Here is an 8,200-nt window from a genome sequence, read left to right on the forward strand (position 1 = left end):
AGGTCATTAATAAAGATGTTAAACAAGAGAGGACCTAATACTGACCCCTGCGGCACCCCACTGGTGACTGTGGCCCCGTCTGAATATTTACCATTAACAAGTACCCTCTGTTTCCTATCAGTGAGCCAGTTGCTAACCCAAATGCATATGTTTCCCCCCAGTCCCAACAATCTCATTTTGCATCCCAACCGTTTATCTGGAACAGTATCAAAAGCCTTTGAAAAGTCCAGGTACACCACGTCTACTGCATTAGCCATGTCCAGTCTTGAACTGACCTCCTCATAGAAGCTGATCAGATTAGTCTGACAGGACCGATTCCTCATAAACCCATGCTGATTGGGTGTTATAAGATTATTTACATTGAGATACCCCAGGATAGCATCTCTTAGAAAGCCCTCAAATATCTTTCCCACCACAGAAGTTAAACTTACTGGCCTATAGTTTCCAGGTTCCCTTTTACACCCCTTTTTGAAAATTGGCACCACATTTGCTATTCGCCAATCCTGTGGAACAGACCCAGTCATTACTGAATCCTTAAATATTAGATACAAGGGTCTATCTATGACCATGCTTAATTCCCTCAGAACTCGGGGGTGTATACCATCTGGACCGGGCGATTTCTCTATTTTAGTGTTTTGCAGGCGGCGCTGCACTTCTTCCTGGGTTAAGCAGGTGACATTTAATTGAGAGTTAACATTACCCCTAATCATGTTGCCGGCCAATGGATATTCTTGTGTAAACACTGTAGAGAAGAAGGCATTTAATACTTGTGCTCTTTCCTCATCCTCCTCCACCATTACACCCAGATTATTTTTGAGAGTGCCGACATTGTCAGTTTTTATTCTCTTATTATTTATGTAATTGAAGAATAATTTTGGATTACTTTTACTTTCCTTGGCAATTTTTCTCTCAGCCTCAATCTTCGCCTCCTTTATTTGTTTTTTGCACAATTTATTTTTCTCTGTTATAGTTTTTTAATGCTGTGTCGCTACTCTCTTGTTTTAGTACTTTAAATGCTTCCTTTTTATCCCTCATTGCATTCTGTACTGTTTTAGTTAGCCATATTGGTTTTCTATGATTTCTAGCCCGCTTATTCCCATAGGGTATGTGTTTTCTAGTGCTCTTATTTAGTATATTTTTGAAGATGTCCCATTTAGTTTGTGTTCCCGTCACGTTGAGGACATTGTCCCAGTTTATGCTGCTAGGCTCCTCTCTCAGCTGGTTAAAATTTGCCTTCCTGAAGTTTAGTGTTTTTGTACCCCCTCTAATGAACGTCTTCTTAATGTGTACAAGAAAACTTATTCTGTTATGGTCACTATTACCCAGATGTCCCCCAACCTCCACTTTTGATAGTGTGTCAGGTTCATTTGTTAAAATTAGGTCTAAAAGGGCCTGGCCTCTTGTTGGGTCCTGCACTAGTTGCGATAGGTAATTGTCTTTTATTACTGACAAGAACCTGCTCCCTTTGTTGGATCTGCAGGTTTCTGCCTCCCAGTTGATATCTGGGTAGTTGAAATCCCCCATAATAATGACTTTATTCTGCTTTGCGGCCTCATCTATTTGTTTTATTAGTACATTTTCAGCTTCTTCCATTATATTTGGAGATTTATAACAAACCCCTATCAGTATTTTATTATTTTTTGTTCCTCCCGTAATCTCCACCCATAAGGACTCCACATAATCATTTTCCTCCCAGATGTCCTCACGCAGGACTGGCTTAAGGCCGTTTTTTACGTATAAGCAAACCCCTCCCCCTTTCTTATTTGTACGCTCCTTTCTAAACATACTGTACCCTTGTTTATTTACAGCCCAGTCATAGCTAGAGTCCAGCCATGTCTCACTTACCCCCCACCATGTCATAATTGTCTTCCAACATCATCACTTCTAGTTCCTCCATCTTGTTAGTAAGACTTCGGGCATTCGTATGCATACATTTCATAGATTTATCTTCCCTACTCTTCCACTGCCTACTGACTGCTCTAACCCGACCCCCTGCTCCACCCCCAGTTTCAGTATCTAGCCCTCTTTCCATTTCTACACTATCTTGCCCTCTACATGTTACCCTCTCCCCCCAGTACCTAGTTTAAACACTCCTCCAACCGTCTAGCCATCTTCTCTTCTAATTCTAATGAGCCATCCCGGCTTAAGTAAACCAAAGGCACGCAGCTGCCTCGTGCTTGACTCTGCTGCCCAGCCGGAGCTCGGTTTCTGGAAGCCGCCACCCATTCGCCCCCTCCCCTTTCGTTTTATGCTAATGCCCTTGCTGCACTGCATCTTGGAAATGCCTAGCCGGGAACATTTGAATGCAGGCAGCGGGGTGTCGGGGCGAGGAATGGAGCGCAGCCTGTGCTACGGCCGCCTACCGAGGAAAACGCATGCGGTGTGGCATTGCACCATGCGGACTTCTGTTGGCCAAGGGCCAATGCCTCCCCAATGCGGCAGGGCTGCGGGGGAGGGGCGCTGGCCTAGCAGTCGGTGAATAACTCATACTTACCTGGCAGGGGAGATACCATGATCATGAAGGTGGTTCTCCCAGGGTGAGGCTCATCCATTGCACTCCGGGTGTGCTGACCCCTGCGATTTCCCCAAATGCGGGAAACTCGACTGCATAATTTGTGGTAGTGGGGGACTGCGTTCGCGCTTTCCCCTGATTTTCTCTGGTTGAAAGACAGTGCTCGTTCCTTGCTTCCTCTCGCTTGCTAGTTTGTTGCTCGATGCTGCGTACCTGTGCAGTACACTCAGATGGTTAGACTATCGCAACCGGGTTGCTGGCAGAGAGGCACGCTGCTGCTGCCGCCGCTGCCACAGTGTAAGCAAAGCATTCCAGGTGGCCTTTGTCTCCCTCTAGTGGATGAGCGACAGTCCACTCATTCAGTCACACCGTTGGAACGTTAGAGTTTCAACTGTTATGGTGATGCAGCAAGTTCTCCGCTTCAGGCCTGAACCCGCCGCTTTCCATACCTGCCATTCATAGTTACATAGTAGATGAAGTTGGATAAAGACATGAGTCCATCAAGTCCAACCTATAGCCCTACAATCCCCTACAGTGTTGATCCAGGGGAAGGCAAAACCCCCCATGAGGCTCATGCCAATTGCCCTATTTCAGGGGAAAAAATTCCTTCCCGACTCCAAATCTGGCAGTCAGTATAAAACCCTGGATCAACGTGTCCTTAAAATCTAGAGACCATAACCCATTATATTTTTCTCTTCAAGAAAGGCATCCAGGCCCACTTTGAACTTGTTCAGTGAATCCGCCATCACCACTTCCTGGGGCAGAGACTTCCAGAGCCTCGCTGTTCTTACTGTGAAGAATCCCCTTCTATGTTTCTGGTGAAACCTTCTCTCCTCCATACGTAGTGGATGTCCTCTTGTCACTGTCACTGGCCTAGGAGTAAAAAGATCCTTAGAAAGTTCTTTGTATTGTCCCTTCATGTATTTGTACATTGTTATTAGATCTCCCCGTAGACGTCTTTTCTCTAAGCTGAATAACCCCAAGTTTGTTAATCTATCGTTGTACTCCAGTCCACCCATTCCCCTAATCATTTTGGTTGCCCGTCTTTGCACTTTTTCAAGTTCACGTATGTCTTTCTTGTATATCGGGGCCCAAAATTGTGCACAATATTCTAAGTGTGGCCGTACCAGTGATTTGTATAGAGGCATAACTATGTCCTTGTCATGAGAATCTAGACCTCTTTTGATGCATCCCATAATTTTATTTGCCTTGGCAGCAGCTGCCTGACACTGGTCATTAAAGGTAAGCTTGCTGTCCACCAAAATCCCTAAGTCTTTTTCATTGACAGTCTTACCCAGTAATTTACTATTTAGTACATAGTCATACATTTTATTACGTCGCCCAAAGTGCATTACTTTACATTTGTCAACATTAAACTTCATTTGCCAAGTCTCCGCCCATGCTTCCAGTTTCCTTAGATCCCCTTGTAATATTCTACTATCCTCCTCATTATTGATTACCCTACAAAGTTTAGTATCATCTGCAAATATAGACACCCTGCTTTGTAAACCCTCTACCAGGTCATTAATAAAGATGTTAAACAAGAGAGGACCTAATACTGACCCCTGCGGCACCCCACTGGTGACTGTGGCCCCGTCTGAATATTTACCATTAACAAGTACCCTCTGTTTCCTATCAGTGAGCCAGTTGCTAACCCAAATGCATATGTTTCCCCCCAGTCCCAACAATCTCATTTTGCATCCCAACCGTTTATCTGGAACAGTATCAAAAGCCTTTGAAAAGTCCAGGTACACCACGTCTACTGCATTAGCCATGTCCAGTCTTGAACTGACCTCCTCATAGAAGCTGATCAGATTAGTCTGACAGGACCGATTCCTCATAAACCCATGCTGATTGGGTGTTATAAGATTATTTACATTGAGATACCCCAGGATAGCATCTCTTAGAAAGCCCTCAAATATCTTTCCCACCACAGAAGTTAAACTTACTGGCCTATAGTTTCCAGGTTCCCTTTTACACCCCTTTTTGAAAATTGGCACCACATTTGCTATTCGCCAATCCTGTGGAACAGACCCAGTCATTACTGAATCCTTAAATATTAGATACAAGGGTCTATCTATGACCATGCTTAATTCCCTCAGAACTCGGGGGTGTATACCATCTGGACCGGGCGATTTCTCTATTTTAGTGTTTTGCAGGCGGCGCTGCACTTCTTCCTGGGTTAAGCAGGTGACATTTAATTGAGAGTTAACATTACCCCTAATCATGTTGCCGGCCAATGGATATTCTTGTGTAAACACTGTAGAGAAGAAGGCATTTAATACTTGTGCTCTTTCCTCATCCTCCTCCACCATTACACCCAGATTATTTTTGAGAGTGCCGACATTGTCAGTTTTTATTCTCTTATTATTTATGTAATTGAAGAATAATTTTGGATTACTTTTACTTTCCTTGGCAATTTTTCTCTCAGCCTCAATCTTCGCCTCCTTTATTTGTTTTTTGCACAATTTATTTTTCTCTGTTATAGTTTTTTAATGCTGTGTCGCTACTCTCTTGTTTTAGTACTTTAAATGCTTCCTTTTTATCCCTCATTGCATTCTGTACTGTTTTAGTTAGCCATATTGGTTTTCTATGATTTCTAGCCCGCTTATTCCCATAGGGTATGTGTTTTCTAGTGCTCTTATTTAGTATATTTTTGAAGATGTCCCATTTAGTTTGTGTTCCCGTCACGTTGAGGACATTGTCCCAGTTTATGCTGCTAGGCTCCTCTCTCAGCTGGTTAAAATTTGCCTTCCTGAAGTTTAGTGTTTTTGTACCCCCTCTAATGAACGTCTTCTTAATGTGTACAAGAAAACTTATTCTGTTATGGTCACTATTACCCAGATGTCCCCCAACCTCCACTTTTGATAGTGTGTCAGGTTCATTTGTTAAAATTAGGTCTAAAAGGGCCTGGCCTCTTGTTGGGTCCTGCACTAGTTGCGATAGGTAATTGTCTTTTATTACTGACAAGAACCTGCTCCCTTTGTTGGATCTGCAGGTTTCTGCCTCCCAGTTGATATCTGGGTAGTTGAAATCCCCCATAATAATGACTTTATTCTGCTTTGCGGCCTCATCTATTTGTTTTATTAGTACATTTTCAGCTTCTTCCATTATATTTGGAGATTTATAACAAACCCCTATCAGTATTTTATTATTTTTTGTTCCTCCCGTAATCTCCACCCATAAGGACTCCACATAATCATTTTCCTCCCAGATGTCCTCACGCAGGACTGGCTTAAGGCCGTTTTTTACGTATAAGCAAACCCCTCCCCCTTTCTTATTTGTACGCTCCTTTCTAAACATACTGTACCCTTGTTTATTTACAGCCCAGTCATAGCTAGAGTCCAGCCATGTCTCACTTACCCCCCACCATGTCATAATTGTCTTCCAACATCATCACTTCTAGTTCCTCCATCTTGTTAGTAAGACTTCGGGCATTCGTATGCATACATTTCATAGATTTATCTTCCCTACTCTTCCACTGCCTACTGACTGCTCTAACCCGACCCCCTGCTCCACCCCCAGTTTCAGTATCTAGCCCTCTTTCCATTTCTACACTATCTTGCCCTCTACATGTTACCCTCTCCCCCCAGTACCTAGTTTAAACACTCCTCCAACCGTCTAGCCATCTTCTCTTCTAATTCTAATGAGCCATCCCGGCTTAAGTAAACCAAAGGCACGCAGCTGCCTCGTGCCTGACTCTGCTGCCCAGCCGGAGCTCGGTTTCTGGAAGCCGCCACCCATTCGCCCCCTCCCCTTTCGTTTTATGCTAATGCCCTTGCTGCACTGCATCTTGGAAATGCCTAGCCGGGAACATTTGAATGCAGGCAGCGGGGTGTCGGGGCGAGGAATGGAGCGCAGCCTGTGCTACGGCCGCCTACCGAGGAAAACGCATGCGGTGTGGCATTGCACCATGCGGACCTCTGTTGGCCAAGGGCCAATGCCTCCCCAATGCGGCAGGGCTGCGGGGGAGGGGCGCTGGCCTAGCAGTCGGTGAATAACTCATACTTACCTGGCAGGGGAGATACCATGATCATGAAGGTGGTTCTCCCAGGGTGAGGCTCATCCATTGCACTCCGGGTGTGCTGACCCCTGCGATTTCCCCAAATGCGGGAAACTCGACTGCATAATTTGTGGTAGTGGGGGACTGCGTTCGCGCTTTCCCCTGATTTTCTCTGGTTGAAAGACAGTGCTCGTTCCTTGCTTCCTCTCGCTTGCTAGTTTGTTGCTCGATGCTGCGTACCTGTGCAGTACACTCAGATGGTTAGACTATCGCAACCGGGTTGCTGGCAGAGAGGCACGCTGCTGCTGCCGCCGCTGCCACAGTGTAAGCAAAGCATTCCAGGTGGCCTTTGTCTCCCTCTAGTGGATGAGCGACAGTCCACTCATTCAGTCACACCGTTGGAACGTTAGAGTTTCAACTGTTATGGTGATGCAGCAAGTTCTCCGCTTCAGGCCTGAACCCGCCGCTTTCCATACCTGCCATTCATAGTTACATAGTAGATGAAGTTGGATAAAGACATGAGTCCATCAAGTCCAACCTATAGCCCTACAATCCCCTACAGTGTTGATCCAGGGGAAGGCAAAACCCCCCATGAGGCTCATGCCAATTGCCCTATTTCAGGGGAAAAAATTCCTTCCCGACTCCAAATCTGGCAGTCAGTATAAAACCCTGGATCAACGTGTCCTTAAAATCTAGAGACCATAACCCATTATATTTTTCTCTTCAAGAAAGGCATCCAGGCCCACTTTGAACTTGTTCAGTGAATCCGCCATCACCACTTCCTGGGGCAGAGACTTCCAGAGCCTCGCTGTTCTTACTGTGAAGAATCCCCTTCTATGTTTCTGGTGAAACCTTCTCTCCTCCATACGTAGTGGATGTCCTCTTGTCACTGTCACTGGCCTAGGAGTAAAAAGATCCTTAGAAAGTTCTTTGTATTGTCCCTTCATGTATTTGTACATTGTTATTAGATCTCCCCGTAGACGTCTTTTCTCTAAGCTGAATAACCCCAAGTTTGTTAATCTATCGTTGTACTCCAGTCCACCCATTCCCCTAATCATTTTGGTTGCCCGTCTTTGCACTTTTTCAAGTTCACGTATGTCTTTCTTGTATATCGGGGCCCAAAATTGTGCACAATATTCTAAGTGTGGCCGTACCAGTGATTTGTATAGAGGCATAACTATGTCCTTGTCATGAGAATCTAGACCTCTTTTGATGCATCCCATAATTTTATTTGCCTTGGCAGCAGCTGCCTGACACTGGTCATTAAAGGTAAGCTTGCTGTCCACCAAAATCCCTAAGTCTTTTTCATTGACAGTCTTACCCAGTAATTTACTATTTAGTACATAGTCATACATTTTATTACGTCGCCCAAAGTGCATTACTTTACATTTGTCAACATTAAACTTCATTTGCCAAGTCTCCGCCCATGCTTCCAGTTTCCTTAGATCCCCTTGTAATATTCTACTATCCTCCTCATTATTGATTACCCTACAAAGTTTAGTATCATCTGCAAATATAGACACCCTGCTTTGTAAACCCTCTACCAGGTCATTAATAAAGATGTTAAACAAGAGAGGACCTAATACTGACCCCTGCGGCACCCCACTGGTGACTGTGGCCCCGTCTGAATATTTACCATTAACAAGTACCCTCTGTTTCCTATCAGTGAGCCAGTTGCTAACCCA

General features: G+C 44.7%; 2 non-coding genes across 2 annotated transcripts; both read left to right on the plus strand.

The window, feature by feature from the left end:
- The first annotated feature begins 2,486 nt into the window (after window positions 1-2,486).
- LOC142190698 (U1 spliceosomal RNA) lies at window positions 2,487-2,650 on the plus strand. Its single transcript, XR_012714380.1, has one exon. It is a non-coding gene; the product is annotated as a U1 spliceosomal RNA (small nuclear RNA).
- A 3,866-nt stretch (window positions 2,651-6,516) lies between these two features.
- LOC142190699 (U1 spliceosomal RNA) lies at window positions 6,517-6,680 on the plus strand. Its single transcript, XR_012714381.1, has one exon. It is a non-coding gene; the product is annotated as a U1 spliceosomal RNA (small nuclear RNA).
- The last annotated feature ends 1,520 nt before the right edge of the window (window positions 6,681-8,200 follow it).

The sequence above is a fragment of the Leptodactylus fuscus genome, chromosome 1 (assembly GCF_031893055.1).
Source record: "Leptodactylus fuscus isolate aLepFus1 chromosome 1, aLepFus1.hap2, whole genome shotgun sequence".
NCBI classification, from domain to species: domain Eukaryota; kingdom Metazoa; phylum Chordata; class Amphibia; order Anura; family Leptodactylidae; genus Leptodactylus; species Leptodactylus fuscus.